The sequence below is a fragment of the Bubalus bubalis genome, chromosome 10, assembly GCF_019923935.1.
Source record: "Bubalus bubalis isolate 160015118507 breed Murrah chromosome 10, NDDB_SH_1, whole genome shotgun sequence".
NCBI lineage: Eukaryota > Metazoa > Chordata > Mammalia > Artiodactyla > Bovidae > Bubalus > Bubalus bubalis.
In genome coordinates, this window is record NC_059166.1 from 77,661,681 (window position 1) to 77,681,850 (window position 20,170).

At 39.7% G+C, this 20,170-nt stretch overlaps 1 protein-coding gene and 1 long non-coding RNA gene across 2 annotated transcripts in view; one reads left to right on the forward strand and one right to left on the reverse strand.

Annotated features, from left to right (window-relative positions):
- Nucleotides 1-20,170, forward strand: part of NKAIN2 (sodium/potassium transporting ATPase interacting 2) — a 1,210,503-nt gene that overhangs the window by 1,072,881 nt on the left and 117,452 nt on the right. The window lies entirely within an intron of this gene.
- LOC123327770 lies at nucleotides 9,990-16,927 on the reverse strand. Its single transcript, XR_006542474.2, has 2 exons — nucleotides 16,490-16,927; nucleotides 9,990-10,287 (listed from the first exon to the last, which is right to left on the reverse strand). It is a non-coding gene; the product is annotated as an uncharacterized LOC123327770 (long non-coding RNA).

The following is a 20,170-nucleotide window of genomic DNA, read 5'->3' on the forward strand; positions in this document are numbered from 1 at the left end:
GGACAGGCCTATTGGGAGAAATAATGTCCCCAGCTTGCATCGGTTTCAGTCCTACTTATTTTCTTGTAAACTGCGTGAATAAAGGCACATTTTAAAAGCCATTTTTAGAACACATTGAAGAAACAAATGTGTTTGATTTGTTCATAAATGGGCAGAACAACATTCTGCGGGGGGGAGGGGAGAAGGGGGAGGGGGGAGGGGATATACCATAGCCATAAAGTCAGTAATCCAAAACGTAAATCTGCATCTCACACACATCATTCTATCAAGTGTTTTAGGCATTTGCTTAAAAGCTTCTATTTGCATATAGGAACACTTAATATATGATATGTAGTTAAAGAATGTGTGTGATTTTATATATATATATATATATATATATAAAATCTTTATTGAGCATTATCTGCAGCAAAAAATTATGAAATGTTCTGTACCCTGGCATCCACGATTCTGCCCTGGCACACATGGTAAGTAGGAATAGTAGTTGAAGCTCACTCATGCAATCATTTAAATGAAACCATCACAATCAGGCATTCTGCAAAGCAGTACTCTATTCTTCTGTCCATTAAATACATCTCGCATCCCTTCCATCTCTGAATAAATTGCATAGGCAGGGTTATTTACCAATTGGAACTGGCAGCATTAAATTAGCACTGGCTGATGACTAGACTTTTGCCCAATGAACTTTATGTCCCCCCATTGAATCCGTTTATTGTTGCTGTTCTTACTTTGGAACATGACTTCCCTAGAAAGCATTTCTTCATTCAGCCTCTGTGCTGGAAACAGACAACAGCTTGAAGCCAGCAGCTGCTCTTGAACAAAGCAGGTAGAGAGGCAAGAAAGGCTGTTGAATCCATAACAATAAGCACATCATGACATAATTACAGTAAATCTCCAGAGTGACCTGCACACACTCAATGCCATATGGTTATTTTTGGTGCTGGTAACGTGTAGCCGGGAGCCAAAGTTTAATCTAACCACTTTCCACTGTATTCCTGCTAGCATGAAATTGATTTTTTTACCCAGAAAATTAACATGAATATTTATTGACAGAAGTGAAGACTATATTTGCGCAGTCAGCTAAGAGTGCTAGTAGTTTTAAGAAAAACATTTGAATTTTATTTCACTTGAAATATATGAATAGGTGAATAGAACTTTCATCTTTTTTTTCTTTTGAGTTGGGTTTGTTTGCTTTGTTCTTACTCCAGTAGTACTTTGTAATATACAGTACATGCCTTTGAACCTCTCTACGCACTTCCAGTTTTGGATGGTGTTCTTTCAGTGATGAACAGAAGAACTGTTCTCTGCTTCTCTTCATGTCTTGATTTGACTTTGACCAGATTAATAAGATTTACTGCTACTACAGCCTGCCCAGGGAAAAAAGATTATTAATATGGTCAATAACTTGTGGTCTGTCAAAAATTAATAAACTGCCCTCTTTACTCTTGCTTCTCAAAATAATTTATCCTGCAGAAGATTGAGATACATACGTATGCTGTCAGCCCAGAATCCCAGCTTCCTAAACTCACTACATGGTTTTCTGGAGCAAGTCTAATCTTATTTGCACAATGGGATAAATCTCAGATAAATATAAATATTCTATCACTCACCTATAAATATTTTTAATGCAGTTCCACCTATTGGTGTGATTTGTGAAAAGTTCAGGAGGGTTAAATGTTGTTCTGCGCATTTATGAAGTACAGTAGTCCCATCTTGATGACCAAATTCTAGACCCTGTCCATACTAAACCAAAAGTCCTAGAGGATACTGGGCAATCTGCCTTGTGACTTAAGGGGGAATTTATTTCCAGAAGACGATAATGCATACAAAACATCCATTGTAGAGTCATATTAAAAGAAAATAAAAATGGAGGGCAAATGTTGACAAAGTAGGAGGGCTCAAAAAACACATGGGCTCATATAGGAAAGGGAGCCAAAGGCAAATTGATTTTCTTCAGTTTTCTCCCTATACTGTGTTGGAACAAGTTTTCTCCCTACACTGTGTTGAAGCCACGAGCTATCGCCAGTGCCCTATGGGATTGAAAATATGCCCCCAGATGTTCTGTATTCCAGAAAACGTAACGGGGTTTCTTCACTCCTACCTAATACCAGGCCTTTCTTAGGCTGTCATCATGGGTGTGTGTGTGTGTGTGTGTGTGTGTGTGTGTGTGTGTTAGTCGCTCAGTCATGTCTGACTCTTTGCGACCCCATGGACTATAGCCTGCTAGGCTCCTCTGTCCATGGAATTATCCTCTGTCCATGGAATTATCCAGGCAGGAATATTGGAGTGGGTTGCCATTTCCTTCTCCAGGGGATCTTCCTGACTCAGGGATCAAACCCAGGTCTCCTGCATTGCAGGCAGATCCTTTACTGTCTGATCCAAGCCCATTATGGGAGACCAAGTAAATCCCTGGCAACAGAGGCAAACATTTAACTCTATCTGCCACCTCACCACTTTAAACTGCTGAAACTGCAACCATGCTTAGGTCCCTTCTAGAGCATCAAAGAAACTCTCATGTTATCTCATGGGCTCAATTATACATATATATGTGGATGTGCTGCTCACTGAGTCATGTCCAACTCTTTGTGGCCGCATGGACTGCAGCCCACCAGATCCACTGTCCCTGGAATTCTCCAGGCAAGAATACTGGTGTGGGTTGCTGTTCCCTTCTTCAGGGGATCCTCCCAACCCAGGGATTGAACCCAGACCTCCTGCATTGGAGGCAGATTCTTTATGGTCTGAGTGACCAGGGAAGCATGTTTGTGTGTGTGTGTGTAAAGGAGTCTATTCTATTCAGGAAGAAAACTAGCAATAGCTGTACCGATCAAGAAGACTGAAATAAAACAACATAGGTAACTTGTTCAGCAGCAGAGAGAAGCAACACTTATTTAGGCCACTGTTTTTTCATTGTCACTTTTATGAATGTGGGTTCCAAAGAAGTTCACTTGGGACTTACTAAGTAAGTGTCTCAGTAAGCAGACAAGGCTTTAAAGAAAAAGAAAAGGAATCTGTTCTACGGACTCACTGCACAACCTTCAGTGAGTTATTTCCACATCACCTCTGTCACCTCCATTATAAACTAGAAATCATAATATTAATCAGTTTTCTCCCAGAGCTTTCATAAGTCTTGAAAAGCATTTTAAAATTAAAGTAAAGTAAAATCACTAAGTCTAATAGTCAGAACATGTAACTTGAGCTTCTGAGGAATCCCCAGGCCTTATAATGACCAAAGCAAATCAACTAGATTTCAGAACACACACAAAGGTAACTGTTCAAAGGCAATAAATGACTAAAAAAAAAATTGTGGCAGAATGTGTGGGAATCAGAAGAAAAATAAGGGGAAAATGCCTTGCATTGATAAATATCATTAAATTAATTAGATAATGTCTTTGGCTTACTCCTTGGTTACTGAATAGATTTTTAATCTAATGGCTCATTAACCATCTAATACCTTACATAGATCCTGAGTTTTTAGCTCATAATTTGTTCCATCATATGAAATATTTATTATTTTTTATATTGCAGTAGTTATAAGTACACTTATGTGTCTCTATTACACTAGAGCTCTCCTAAATGGTAAACATTATGACACTTTAATACTTACTCTGCATAAACAATACTTTTATGAGCCCACACCATTGGCAAAAGCCAATGTGGGATTTCAGACCCACAAAATAAATGTAGGTTAAGAAGCATTTGTTATTTACAGCCCTTAAGCTAACTTTTCCTACCTGTATTGTTTCTACCCCAAATTGCTAAATTTTATTATTCCTATAAAGTATAGAGATAGCATGGAAAAGACTGAAAGCAAAAGAAGAACGGGGTGGCAGAGGATGAGATGGTTAGATAGCATCACCAACTCAGTGGACATGAATTTGAGCAAATTCCAGGAGACAGGGAAGCCTGGCATGCTACAGTTTGTGGAGTTGCAGAGAGTCAGATACAGCTTAAGTGACTGAACAGCCATGCAGATAGTACTATTTCTCTTTGTACTAACAGAAATCAGAACACAATTATTTCAAAAAATACTTCCTTGGGGAAGAACTCGGGCCCTCAGTTTGTCCTGCCCTTTGAATTCCTGTATCTTACACCCAAACAGTGCGTGGACTTGTAACCTAGCTCTGCAACTGAACAATCCAGACGGGCCGAAAATGACACCCCTGTGTCCTACACTCAGAAGCCTTACTCTGGTGGGGTTGTGCCATCTCTGATTTGATTAAAAGTACACCTGTGACCAAACAGGTGATGAAACATGAGGCAAATACACAGTGACAGATGGATTAAGACAGTCACAACTGTACGTTTTACTCGATTATAATGTTCACAGGTTCCAGGTGATTTCTATTTTTTTTAATGGCTTCACTCATCTCGCTCATCCCAGTGGACCTTGAAACAGAAGCGAGATACTTCCTGGTGTCTGTCTAGGCCAGTCTGCAGTGTGGGCACTTGAGAGAGTTGTGCTGTGAAAAAGCAATTAGCTTCTTGAGTCTAGGGTGCCATTTAGAATATCTAAGCGGCTGTGCTTCATCATAAAATTGACCTTTTTAATTTTTTATGCCAGAAATTTCCACTAAGTGTTAGCATAAAAAAAAAGTACAGCTTCGGGGAAAATAGGAAAGGCATGGGAAGGAGGCATGAACGACTGCGCTACCCTGAAGAAAAGTTGAAATCACCTCCACTTGGATCTAATAAATACCATGTCATGAAGGACCCTGTGCTTAATTTTTAAATAATTGGTATCATTAAGTAACATAACAATGACATAGAAACACCAGATCTGTGTTAAGAAACAGGCAGGCAGTGTATCTTAGATTTACAACCAACTTAGAGTCGTGCAGGATAATTGCTTTGCTCTCTAGAAAAGAGGTCCTTTTCTCATTACTTTTGACTGTCATTTCTACACTGTAATCATCTTAATGTGATAGTAATTTATGTACTGTATTTTTCAAAGCTGTATCAAATTTGCCATTTTAATTTCCCTGTCCAACTCCAATGTTTCAGCAGGAAAAAAAAGTCATTGTCAGTAGAAAAGAGGAAGGGACATTATTTCGGAACAGAAGAATTGCCACAAAAGGTCATCAGAGTCATCCATGCAGTCCATAGCTCTGTCACGGCCAGGAAAACACAGAGTATTGTCTAGATTAGTGTAGGGGCAGTATGGGATAAGGATTACATGTTGTTACCTACATTTCAGTCCCAGCAACTCCACTTTTTAGCTATGGGATATTGGGTAACTTTTTAAACTTTTTTTGGTGCTTCAGCTTCCCTGTCTGTAAAATGGGAGTACAATCTAGTTGATTGCTATTATATGTGGACCCTCAACGTTAGGGGTTTACAGAACAATTTTCTATCTCTCGGGGTCCTGTGGGTTGCCCGAGCTCAGCCACATGGGCCTGGTTTGGGGAGCTCCATCAGATGATGGCAAGGGCTGCGGCTGGAGTCGTCTCAACTGGGCATCCAGGATGGCTCATTCTCCTGGGCGGCAGTTGATGCCAGCTGCCCCTGGGGGCTCGCTCACGCCAGGGTGAGCCAGAATGCCTACTCACGTACCCTGGACCACATACCTCTCCACGTACCTGGACTTCTAACATGGAAGCTTACTGTGGAGGGCAAGAGTTTTCCGGGAGGCTTCCTCCTGTGAGACCCAAGAGAAAGCTGAGAGGCTTTTATGAACTAGACTTAGAAGTCCCAGCTTTATGAAGTGAAAAATTAGACTCCCTATCCTGATGGTGTGCGCACTAAGTTGCTTCAGTCATGGCCAACTCTTTGTGACCTTATAGACTGCCAACCTACCAGGCTCCTCTGTCCATGAATTCTCCAGGCAAGAATACTGGAGTGGGTTGCCATGCCCTCCTCTGAGGGGTCTTCCTGACCCAGGGACTAAATCCACAGTCTCTTACATCTCCAGCATTGGCAGGTGAGTTCTTTACCACCAGCCATCTGGGAAGCCCCATCCTGATGGAGAGAGTGACAGATCACCTTGTAGAAGAGCATGTGGGCTGAGAGAGGTCACTGCAATCATATTTGGGCAATAAGATCTTCCATGGGATAATAATTATAGCATCTACCTCACAAGGTTTAAGGGAAGACTATATGAGTTAACAAAGCTAAGCAAATATTTAGAACAGTGCCTGACATATCTTAGGCCCTCAATAAATGTTGTCTATTAATATGATCCCCCAGAACCTGGAATGTTTTACATTGTGTCCTGGTATCTTTATCCTCCCTACTATTTGTAACTATGATCTTGTCTTTCCAATATTTGAAAATTAGCATTTACAACATGTACCTACTCTTGCAGACAGGGGAAAAGAAATATTTACTGATTTTTCAGGCCTGAGTGAATATGTAATTATTTACTCTGTTTGTATTCTTCATAGTTTATGGGTTGTGGAATATTTCCTCTTAAGGAGCCGATTTCTATACTGCTGAGTCAATGCCATCCTGCTGTGCCCTTCTGGCTGTAGTTCGTTGCCTCTAGCCGTGACGACTGGCGATCGCATGTAGGGTCCGTTCTGCAAAGGGTCAATTCCAGTGGTGGATAAAATCTCATAAGTGATGACAAGATGATCATATTTTTAAAAACTGAAACAGCTCTCAGCCCAAAGCATAGTATTTTTATCTTGAACTTCACATTGCTATAAAAAGAAAGAATTCAGTGTAATATGCAAAATCTTATAGTCAAAAATACTGCAAAAAATAAATGAAGATAAACAATACCAATAGAGTACAGTTTTATTGGTATTAGATCTAAAAACAAATAGAGGGAACTTTTAAGTTTTCTTTTCTTTTTCTTGCCCCTTGCTACTTAAGATTTAGAATCTAGCAGGATTCTTTGCTTGCAGCAAATACTAAAAGGAATGTGAGTTTATAAATATGACTCACTGATAGATTTTTAATTTCACATTTTGATGGCTTGACACATCTCATTACTAATATTCAGAATAACCTATTTTCACTCTTTTATATGAGTGACTCTAATCATTGTTCTACAGATGAACATTATGGGAAATAGATGAAAAATCAGGCAAAATCATGGAAGTCACAAGGGAAAATAACCCATGCATTAAGTATTTTAAAAGGATCTCACCAAGATGTGGGAAAGAACACTTAAAAATATACTTCCCTCTCAATTGATTAGTATTACTTTTGTTCACTCAGCATCTCGTTAATAAAAACCCAAGGTGTTGAGTTACATCAGCAACTCTCTTCCAAAAGCAAGAGGTTCATCACAGCTTAGAAATTATAGTCACAAGGTAGAGGACTTTATATTCAATACACAGTTCAGCCTCTTGTAAATGTCAGATAATTAACTACGGCCTCAGTTTGCAAACGGTTAGCATGATCTTCTTCTTTTTATCTGATTTCTTCAAAGAGGAACTAATAATTTAGGTAAATGACTGAAGCAACTTAGCAGCAGCAGCAGCAGCAGCAGCGCCTCCTAAAACCATTATAAGTCAGCTCAGTGACGTTTACCTGGGCTGGCTTACAGGCATTTAGAGTAAGTGAAACATTAGATACCTGACAGAAACTAAATCTAGAGGAAACAATGCGCCTTAAAAAATGCTGGCATCCTAACACAGAAGTTCATTTCCCAACCTCAGACTGTGCAGTATTAGGGTCATTTCCTTGGATTCCAAGGAAAAGTAATACACTAGATCAGGCTGTTCTAGAAATCATCTCTTTTCTGATATATAAATACTGAAATGAGAATGCTTTTTAAATCATGTTTTAGAATTTTGAAACTGTGAAGAGTAAGTCTTGTAAAGCTTTCAAAACTAAGCTGATTGTAAACTAAGCTTATTTACTCGTAGACTACTGTAATCTAGAATTTTTGGCATAGAAAATAAAACCCTGGTTGATTAAATTAAGGACATACACATGTATCAACCAGACCATATACTTATTAAAAAAAAAAAATCTGGGCAACAAGGTTTCTGAAGGCCAATTCACTGATTATGACTTCCTTTGAGCTGCTTAAGTTCAAACACCTATCCCTATGGGTTTTATAGATTAGTTGAAATATACTCAGGTTATTTATGTATGTACTTTTTATGATTTGTTCTCTGTCTACTAAAAATCTGAGAAAGCTTTCTAAAAATCAAATAACACAACACAATGTGCTTAGTCACTCAGTTGTATCTGACTCTTTGGGACACCATGGACTGTAGCCCGCAAGGCTCCTCTGTCCATGGGATTCTCCAGGCAAGAATATCAAAGTGGGTTGCCATGCCCTCCTCCAGGGGATATTCCCAACCCAGGAATCAAACTCAGGTCTCCCGCATTGTAGGCAGATTCCTTAATGGCTGAGATACCAGGGAAGTCACACAGCATAATACCATCAAAAAATAAATGGAAAAGCAGCTAATTAAAGGAAACCGAGAAGTAGATATAATTTGTTGCTGCTGCTGCTGCTGCTAAGTCGCTTCAATTGTGTCAGACTCTGTGCGACCCCATAGACGGCAGCCCACCAGGCTCCCCCATCCCTGGGATTCTCCAGGCAAGAACACTGGAGTGGGTTGCCATTTCCTTCTCCAATGCATGAAAGTGGAAAGTGAAAGTGAAGTCACTCAGTCATGTCCGACTAGCGACCCCATGGACTGCAGCCTACCAGGCTCCTCCGTCCATGGGATTTTCTAGGCAAAAGTACTGGAGTGGGGTGCCATTGCCTTCTCCTATAATTTGTTAAGTGGAATCTATTACCTATATCACTGATTTAATAATAGTTTCTTGGGGGGAAAGAAACATAAGTAAACAAACTTTTCTTTTTCTAATCAGTATTAACATAGATTCATGTGTGTTGGTTTTTGTGTGTCATTACCAAAGTCTGAATCTCTGCATTTTTCATATTAACAATCTAAACATTTTTGGAATTGTTTTTGACCATCAGCAGTTCTGCCATGAGGGTCATTTAGTTTTACATATTTATCAGAACTATTATATAACTCTGATATGCAATAATAGAACATATCCAAATAAAGATGGCACACCATTTTAGGATGCTTTGGAAATGATATTAGCTCTGTCCCTCCATCCTCAATTGGGTGAGAGAGTCATACTGACCTCTGGAACTAAAGTGAACCCACACAGGACAGCTATAGGGATTCAAAGACCCTGGACATGGCTATACAGTTTGATCTGTCTGTATCTTTAAAGCATTCCAACTCAGAGAATAGTTTAAAACTGGGTTACATTTAACTGACAGATACAAACAGATGCAAGTATAGCTATATATTCATATTTGCCTATATACCAAATAAACATGATTAAAATGCCATAAAATATCAAAATCAGACAAACAAAACATTCTGAACTGCTTCAGAATCCTTTCTGAATATTTAATATTTATTTCTGGTGGATAACCAAAAATATATGCATGGAATTTCATGAAAATATTCACCTTATAAATAATGGATATGGAAGTTCAAAGTTTTGGAGTGTGACATATTTGCACTTAAATATATAAGGACAAACAACAAAAAGACCCCTTCTGTTGACTTGAACGATTAGTAAGCATTGTGAACTGTCTTCATGAAGAGCCAGCAAATTCCTGCCAGCATTGTTTTCATTTTCTTTCACAATGTGACTTCTTTAGATATATTACAGAACTTAAGTCAAGTGTCAGAAAAAGGCAGTATGTAGCCAAGATATGTATAGAAGGAGTAAAAAATACACTCATGATGCTTTCCGACTTCCGTGTTCATCAAACTCCCTGTTTACCTGCCTTGATGCTCTGTTAACTTACCAATGTTTATTAGCTTTCTGGGAGCAACAAAATGTAAAATTTCAACAGCTAACCTAACACACAAATGCTCTGATACTGGTCATTATATCTTTGTACCCCAGACAGTCTCTTTAGTCATTAAAAATGCAAACACAGCACTGAAAATACAGTTAGATTATTTCTATGTTATGTGGATAATTTTACAAATCGAATATATTCCTTAAATGTATGGTTTCATAAAGTTGAATCTGGCTCACTGCTTTACTCACATGATAACATTTTTATTTAAAAATGAAATAAAAATAATCTCTGTGGGTTAGAAGTCATCTCAAGCTCCTGTGCTGGATAGGGTAAATGTTGCATCAGAAAAGGGCATTACTATTTGTTTCCACCATTCTACTGGGTGTATTTAAATTCAGATTCAGCCAGTACTCTGTCAGCGAAGTCAGAAGCCTTTCCCAAATGTATTGTCACAAAAAGACGAAAACTGCTTTCTGGAACAAAGCAATGATCCTTCAAGACTGTGGGAATCTTCAAAGGTAGGTATAACTCTTCCAGAGTGAGAACTTAAAAAAAGGAAAAAGAGAGGAAGATTTCTGTGTGGGAAAGTTTCTTCCAGACCTCAAAAAATCAGCAAAATTCTTGAACCACAAGCACCAAAGATTCCTCATCATCCTTTCCTTTCTTGGACAACTTTGGAAGTTATTTGCCTATGATGACTTTGTATAGTGGAAAATTCTATTTTGTTGGGTTAACACACATTTCTTTCATTTTTCACATCATGTTTTCATAACTACATTAATTCATGCACTCAACTCTACCTTAACCTGTGGTACTGTAGTAAGATAAAAATAAAAACACTAGAAGATTGTATACCCTAAAACTGGCTGCTCTGACAAATGCACAGAAAATAGTTATTAGTCCCAAGAGCACAAGACTAGTCATGAAGGTTTATGCCTTTAGCTGAGGAGTAAGGAGGTGACCCCACACTAGCTCTGACATGTCTATTGGGAGATAAGCTATCGTGCCAAGATACAAATGTGAGACATAATTGAGAATCTGCCAAGAAGTATAAGATTCACTAACAAATATTTACTTCTGATAGTTTGCAGGGAAATCTGGAAAATGCCAAAACAGATCTGGATTTGTAAATTCAGTGTGATATAGGAAAGAAAAAGAATTTGGAGCACATAAGTACAATTCTTATCCCTACCATTTTAAAGTAGAATCTCTGGACCAAAAAAAAAAAAAAGGAGTTAAAAAATGAGAAACAAAGAACTGAGTATTCATGCGTATGTGTATGCATGTGTGTATATATACATATCTTAGTTCTGACAGCATTTCATTATCTGGACAGCTACTATGGCTTATATCCTGATTGAATCAGGGCATCTGAGAAATTCTCTATTTACCTTCCTGATGATTTTGCCTCTTAGCAGAAAGAGGAATCAATAGGGGGAGTGAGTTTTATCTGCACTTAATTTTAACCACCCAAGAAGAACTAATTAACAGTAAAATGGAAGCATGGCAACTCTCTGCAAATGTGATAATATTATCTTAATGTTTATAACAGTCATGGAAAGAAATGCTAGATTTAATCACAAATATGTTCTCTACTCTTAAAAATAAAACGTTTCTACTAAAAGATAGAGAGGAGTCAATGGCCAAAATCTCTTAAACAAATATTGCTCAGAAAGAAACTATCATAATAGATGTAGCTCAGAACAAAATCCTAATCATACAAAAACAAATTTGATAACAGCAGGAAGAGTTAACTTAGAAGATGATTGAATCTGGATGCAGACAGTTCTCTATGAGCTCTCACTGAAAAGGAATACATATATAAAAGATTGGAAGTACTTTAGTTATTAACTAGAGCAAATGAAGACTTTGAAGGATAAATAGAATAGTAAAAATAAATTTTAGTATGTTTAGAATAAGATACAGATAAGGGAGGAATAACCTGCTGTTAAGATTGTTGACAAAACGGTACCAGATGACATAGAAAATGCTGAAGTTCCCAGCTGCATTGTTTGTTCATATCTTCTTTGTCATGGACTGTTATGAGGAGAAAGAACATTGGTAAGACAGAATCGAACCTTAAGTTGAAAAAGAATACCTAGAAACTATACATGGATTCAAGTCTCTTGCTTAGTAAAACTGCATCCTGCGGTATTGGGAAAGTTTGTGAATAAGATTGCTGAGATGCTCTCAGTAACTTTGGGGGGAATTACAAAGATGTAGGCATTGGACAAATAGAAACAGGCAAATTATCTACTGATTTTCAAAAGGTATACAAGGATTTCTCAAGGGAAAAAAAAGACAAATAAGCTTTAGAGTCACAGTAAAGTCATAAGACATACTATTAAACCTAAAATGTTGAACACCTAATGGAGATAGAAATGACTAAGGCTCAAAATAGGAGGGCTGGAAAATAGTTAATGGAAATAAGTGTGTATTATGTATAAGAAGACTTCCCTCATAGCTCAATTGGTAAAAAAAAATCCGTCTGCAATGCAAGAGACCCAGGTTCAGTTCCTGGGTCAGGAAGATTCCCCTGGGGAAAGAAATGGCAACCCACTCCAGTATTCTTGCCTAGAGAATTCCATGGACAGAAGAGCTTGGCGGGCTACAGTCCATGGGGTCGCAAAAGAGTAGGACACAACTGAGCAACTAACACACATGTGAAAAAGAAAAAAGTCAAAATAGCATTAAAAACTGTGAAGCAAAAGAGGAAAGCTTAGAAAGAATGTGGATTCAATAAATTAAGGTACCTACAGATTCTTCCATGTGTACTGCTGATGGCCACTGGGTCTTTAGAGAGATTAAGGGTGATAACAAACACAAGGCAAAAATAACCAGGACGACAAGGATGATGGTAATGGCAGCGGTAGCACCATTGGTCCATGAGTTCCTGAGGGCAGGGGCCTCAGGGTTAGGGTTAGGGTTAGACCCTAACTAGACCACATCCACTGGTGTGGTCTAGTACCTGATACTTAGTGGGACATCAATACATTTTAACTTAATTGAATGGTAGCTAGTAACAACTTAGCTCAAGAACTGTCTAAACACCTTAGAATGTTTTGTGTCACTTCATCATCGAAACAAGCCTTTAACACTGAGGCAATACTGTTATCCCTACTTCATGGATGAGGAAAAGAGGCTTAGTCATGTCCTTAGCCAAGTGTGTATGTGTGCTCTTGTCTCTGTGACCCCATGGTCTGTAGCCTGCCAGGCTACTCTGTCCATGGAATATTCTAGGCAAGAATACCGGAATGGGTTGCCATTTCCTACTCCAGAGGATCTTCCTGAGCCAGGACTCAAACCTGTGTCTCTTGCATCACCTGCACTGACACACGGATTCTTTACCAACTGGGCCACCTAGAAGTCCAAGGTTACTACTAAAAGTGGTGATGTTCTAACTCAAATTCAAAGCTGTCTGAATAAAAGGCTTAAGCTTTTAATATAAACAACCTCAGATATGCAAATAATACCACTCTAATGGCAGAAAGGGAAGAGGAACTAATGAGACTCTTGATGAGGGTGAAAGAGGAGGGTGAAAAAGCTGGCTTAAAACTCAACATTCAAAAAAATGAAGATCATGGCACCTGGTCCCATCACTTCCTGGCAAATAGAAAGGAAAAAAGTAGAAGCTGTGACAGGTTTTATTGTCTTGGGCTCCAAAATCACTGCTGACAGTGATTAAGCCAAAAAATTAAAAGATGCTTGCTCCTTGGAAGGAAAGCTAAGACAAATCTAGACAGTGTATTAAAAAGTAGAGACATCACTTGGATGGCAAATGTCTATGTAGGTACAGCTATGATTTTCCCAGTAGTCATGTATGGATATGAGAGTGGGACCATAAAGCGAGCTGGGCACTGAAAAATGGATGTTTTTGAATTGTGGTGTTGGAGAAGACTCTTGAGAGTCTCCTGAACAGTCAGGATCAAACCAGTCAATCCCAAAGAAAATCAACACTGATTATGCATTGGAAGGACTGATGCTGAAGCTCACCTGATATTTTGGCCATCTGATGCAAAGAGCTGACTCATTAAAAAAGACCCTGATGCTGGGAAAGATTGAAGGCAAAAGGAGAAGGGGGCAGCAGAGGATGAAATGGTTAGATAGCATCACCAACTCAAAAGGACGTGAATTTGAACCAACTCCAGAAGATAGCGAAGGACAGAGGAGCCTGGCATGCTGCAGTCCATGCAGTTGCAAAGAGTCAAACATGACTTAGCAACTGAAGAACAAAATTGTATCTTATATGCTATTGAACAATATTCCATTCTAACTGAAGCCTGATTATAGGGCAGCTGAGGTAGTTGGTTTTTTGTTTTGGTTTTGTGTGTGTGTGTGTGTGTGTGTGTGTGTGTGTGTGTGTATTTTGTCTCTATGGGGGCTTCCCTGGTAGCTCAGATGATAAAGAATCCATGAAAGTCCCAAGGGAAAAAGAATGAATGGCAGGAAATCCAGTAGAGATATTGCTACTGCTAAGTCATTTCAGTCATGTCCGACTCTGTGCAACCCCAGAGATGGCAGCCCACCAGGCTCCCCCGTCCCTGGGATTCTCCAGGCAAGAACACTGGAGTGGGTTGCCATTTCCTTCTCCAGGTAGAGATACTGGAAGATGTCAAAATCTAGAGAACAAAATGAATAAACTGACAAGGCCAAAGAAATTCAGACCTAAAGAAGCTGGATGCAGGAATAAGGATAGTGGAAGAAGTTAGAAAACCATCAGTATAACTGAGTGGCCAAAGAGCGTCAAGGCACTCCATGTAGCTACCACAACCACATGGCCACAGATCTTCAGTTGGTCCTAGCACTTTACCTCAGAACTGAGGAGTTCCCAACTGAAAAAAAAACTTCAATTCAACTCAATTAATAAAATGACTGAACTTATTAAAGGAAGTATTTTATACCTTGTTTTATTTTAAGTAGCTCTACTTGTTAAACAGAATAGCATTATATCTAACTGTATAAGAGGAGAGATCAGGTTTTACTGTAGGTAGTAAAAAAGAGGCTTAGATCTTAAGTTACAGTGTTTTTGTCTTAGTTATATTTAAAAATACTCATCTCTGCATTATATAAAGAAATAGTAATGGTAGGAGGAAAAAAACCCAATATGATACATAACAGAGGGAATATTTACAATAATAACAATAGTGCACATTTCATGGAATGATTCCTGTGTATCAAGCACTCCAAAGAAACACTTTATAAAGCTCATTTAATCTCACAGAAATCTTTAGATATAGGTGTAATTGTGATTCCTATTATATGTTAGAAATTGAGGCTCAGAAAGATTTAATTCCTTGTATCCGGTCGTGGCTATTAAGCAGAGGAGCAAATTTTCAAATCCAGAAACCTCTTTCCTTTAATCACCATAATAAACTGGCATTAAGCTTTATTCCCTCCTAAGAAAGTTTGAAGGATAGCCTCAAATAGAGTTCAGGATAGGATGTACACGATTTAGCAGAGATCACAGGAAAATGTCTCACAAATTTTTAATTGACAATCAGCTCATCAGGAGTCAGTGAAGTGCGGAAAGTTTCAAATAAAGACAAAACAGGCTTAAGTTGCATTAAAAGGTTTCAGAATTTCAAACAATGGAGCTGATTAGAACTCACGCCTCCACACTGGAGTACTGTGGTCACTTTTGAACATCATGTGCTAGGTGAAACTTTAGAAAATGGAAATGCATCTGAAAAATGTAGACATGGGTAATATTTTAGAGCCATCGTACATGGAAAATCACATTCTTGAGCCTAATAAACTCAAGAGGGTAGGATGGCTATTTTCAAATACTAGAGTGGCTGTCACCTAAAAGAGGTTTACTCTGTGTAGTTCCAGAGGTAGGAGGTAAAATTTTACTCTGAAAAAAACATAGTTCTGATCATCAAAACTATTCCAAAATATAATGCCAATGAACACGCCATCCATACAGAAATTCAAGGAAATGTTAGCAGAGATAAGAAGAGTGAGAAAGTGACCTAGAGTAGTTTATATCTCCAAGAATCCTTTTTTGCTCATTTAGCAACCTCAGAATTGGCTTGGACAAGGTCTAGTTGTTCCTAGGGCCCAGCTGCATTGTCCTCAAGACACTCCCCCCAAATAAGTCCTTTCTGTCAATGTCGCTTCTTCCCCTGAAGAATGTATGCTGCTGCTGCTGCTCCTGCTGCTGCTCCTAACACATTGTTTCGAACCCTCTCAAATGTCTGCTTTGTGAATCCCTCCTGTTGCGGTAGTGGTTCTACCTTCAAGAGACTGAGGTGTAGTCTATATAGCTACTGAAATTGAAGGATCTATATTGAGCTAAAGCCTTTTGGTTTCCTTTAAAAAACAGACCAGAATTATGAATAGAGCCATAAGCACAGTTGTGAGTTATTCAACCAGGGGTAGCTATTTGATTGATAAATCAATTTGCAGGAATATATTAAATGATTAATGAGTCTGTCATATCAACTAGGACACTTGCTAATTGTTTTCAAGGTTCCAATAAATGTAGTGGCAATTAATTGCACCTGCTATAATCCACTGCCTGCTTGGAGCTGACGTGCAAGTTTAACGTTCATTTTTCACCGATGAAAAGACTTTTGTCTATTCTGTGGCTTTCTCCACACCTGCCTGATATAGGAAAACAATAATTGTGTTAGTCAGACTCCGGCTTATTAATGGCTATAAATTTAAAGCCCTTGCAGTTCTCCCTACAAACAAAGGTGAGAAGAACTTTTGCAAGCCACCCGGGGAAGAAAGCAGTGTACTTACAAATCTAATTTTCATCTGAGTATAGAATATTGTGCTTCCCCGAGGCAGGCCTTGGTATCACAAAAGCAATTTCTGGCAGACTGGAAGGTTTATTCCCTTCTGGGTTTCCAGCATGTGACAGGAGAGCAGAGTGGAGGTCCTCCTCTCGGGGGACTGGCAGCTTCATGAAGCAGATGGGACCTGACAGGTTATTTCCACGAAACGGAGGCTCTGAAGCAGGAAGTGGGTATGGCTGACTGAGTAATGGGAGGCTCCTCATTTCAACGGGGAGAGCCAGAACCCAGCTGTGGCAGGCAGCATTTATTCATGTCGGAGGAGCACTGCCGGCCGGCCATCCATACCAAGAACCTTGAGAAAACAGAATGGTGCAGGGGGCTGAGCGCCCAGGCGACAGAATCCATGAGGCAGTTTAACCCTGTGAAGGCCATCTACTTCCTGCAAAGTAAGTGGAAGAGTGGATTTAAGTCCAGCCTATCTTGTGCTCTTCACGTGTGGAGCCCCCCCCCCCCCCCCCCCCCCCCCCCGAGCACATTTTCCATGCTCTTTTCTCTTAGCCGGGTCACACGTGCTGCTCTCCCTAGTTGGTACTTGTGAAGAATGAGAATCAGCTGTAGAGTCTAGCCCTCCACACTCCAGAATAAGGTGTGACAGGTTTGGGTTGGGGTGAGGAGGTGAGCGTGCGTCATGTGACGCCATCCCATAGCCTGCCCGGCTCTTTGAGGAAGGCAGTGGGCGGGAGATGAAAGGTCAAAGGTCAAAGTAGAGTGGGCTGCCCCACCACCTTGCCCACTCTCACTCTGATGTTCCATCCCTTCTCCCTTCCCTGTGCTCTCAGAGCCAGAAGGTCCGTCTTGAGCTATGCTGCTGCTGCTGCTGCTAAGTCGCTTCAGTCGTGTCCGACTCTGTGCGACTCCATAGACGGCAGCCCACCAGGCTCCCCCGTCCCTGGGATTCTCCAGGCAAGAACACTGGAGTGGGTTGCCATTTCCTTCTCCAATGCATGAAAGTCAAAAGTGAAAGGGAAGTCGCTCAATCGTTTCCGACCCTCAGGGACCCCATGGACTGCAGCCCACCAAGCTCCTCCATCCATGGGATTTTCCAGGCAAGAGTACTGGAGTGGGGTGCCATTGCCTTCTCCGGTCTTGAGCTATGATCACCTTCTATTGCCATGAATCCCTCATCCCCCGACCACCACCATCATTACTCTGTAGGCAAATGTAGGAAGAATGCAAGAAGAGGCCTTAAACGTGCCCTTTCCTAAATCAGGTTGTTTTGACACCACTGGGCCACAGTCACACCCAAGGCAACCAGCAGAACGACCACGTAAGAGGAACTGAGCAGGATCTGTCCAAAGAATCAAGTCATAACACATATTCCTAGTCGCCCATACAGGCGACAGCCCATTGCCATCAATCCCTGCCCCTCGTCACTGCTTCCGGCCAATTCACAAAGCTGCCACCTGGTTTCCTTCCCTCTCTCTCTTCTGCACCCCTCAACCCTCCCCCACCAACATACATGAACCAGGGGCAAAATACAATTGATTCTGGCTAAATCTAGATTCTGGCTAAATCTGTTGTCCCAGTGCTAGACATTTGGCTAGGTTAAGGGATTGCAGTTGTTAAAGGATATGTGCCCTAAAATAATTCCACTACAGATTTGTTTCCTTAGAAAACGAGCAATGTTTACAAGTAGGTTGCTTGTTTGAGCTAGTCTTTGTTTTTGTTTGTTTGTTTGTTTGTTTTATCACCCTGATGAAGTTTCTTTTTGTTCGCTCTTTTCATGGCAATGGGCTCTGACACCAGGGATCTGGGGTCTATTGATAAACAAAGGTTATTTTCTAACCCACGAACACAGAGATAACATTAAGATAATAAAAGAGTCTAGAAACCTGTATAATTAATATTTCATCTTGCTTTGTGACCAGAGTTCAAGGTTCAGGACTAATATTTAGGTAATAGACATTATTTTGACTTCTGTTCATATCTACTGTAGCCACAAGGTATAGGAATTACAGGGTCATTTCCACCTTGGGTTTCCTATGCAATCTTTTTTATACTATTCCCTACAGTAAGGAAGCTGGAGAGGAGCTTTCTGAGTGGGCAAAGCAAAAGACACATGTTTCAAAGCTGTGGTGTGAAGGATACTGACGATGCCAAGTCTGAGAACAGCTGTTGTGAACCTAGAGTAGTGAGATGGGTCCTTAAGAAACACGCCTTTGCCCCAGTTCAGTCTAAACACAACAGCATGGGCATCCTTTTAAAACAAGAGTTTTGTTATATCACTCCTCTCCTCAAAATCCTGCAGTGGCTCCCCCTTGTCATTTAGTTACAGCCAAAGCCAAATTCAGCATAGGCTCTACATCGCCATCATCATCTGGGCTTGTCTCCTTGACCACTTCTCCATGATCACGCGGAGAAAACTCCAGTTGCCCTAGGCTCTTCCTAGAACTTCCAAGAGTTCTGCCTAGAACTCTTCTGGAAGCCCCCAGGGCTTTCTCCCTCACATCTTGCTTTATTTTTCTCCACAGCACCTGTGCCATCTAACATACAACATGTTTTGCTAATTTATTGTGTGTACAGTCATCGTCTCTGTTTGGTGATAAACTTCCATGAAAGCAGGGAGTCTGGGTTGTCTTTATTCTTGGCTGTACTACCAGCACTTGGAAGAGTGCCTGCCTCATAGTAGACCTTCAATAAATGTTTTCTGTGCAAGTGAATGAATGAATGGGTGAATATCATTATATATATGTGTGTGTGTTAGCTAAACAAGTGTTGTACAACTGTAATGCAACATCCTAATTTAAAAGGAAGGTCCAGAACTATTGTACACACATCTAGTTTTGATTCCTGCTCTATCGCTTTCTCATTATTATTTAATTTCCTCTCATTCAATTAGAACAGGATAGAAAACTTGCAGCTGTTCTTCAAATTTTTGAGATAAATTGTGAAAATCATTTCATAAACTGCAGAATAGTAAATGTTCATTACTTGTCTCTTCATTGAGGCCACCTTATATAACAGGACATTTTCCCAGTGTTTAACGAAACTGTTGAGATTCAATAAATACATGTAATGTATCAAATGAATTGCACAGCAATTACTCAAAATAATTTGAAATTCATCTTTTGGAGAAGCAAGATGGATATTGATTTTTGAAGCCCCCCATGGCATTACTCAATGTGATTGCTGGTCATATTAAATTTGCTTTGTCGTATCTCAAAAATAAAATTCAGCCCCAAAGAATTAATTTCCACTCTTCAAGAGAAGGTGTCAAAATTTTCTAAAATAATTCCAGGGTGACGATAACAAGCGCTGTAATAAAAATAAGCATTTAAGTCAATAAACATTCAGAGCATGTAGTGATCCACTCTTGGTAACTGCTTTGAAAGAAATAGCGCTAATTCAGCCACATTATATTAATATTAAAAAGTATATCTCTCTCACCAAGATAACTGGAATTCTACCATTAAAAGCCTATATTTATGAATTAATTGTGTGTTCTGGGATTTGTATGCATCATTAACATGCTCCTATTCTGGCCATTGGTGAAGCAATGTGCCTGTTCTACTGACCGAGGATTAAGCTGGGATTTTTTCTGTAAAATGAAAGAGTAAATGGGAGTGAGGAGATATGCTGACGGTTCAGAATTCTAGGAGAGGTGTGATTTCCAGGCATATTCAAA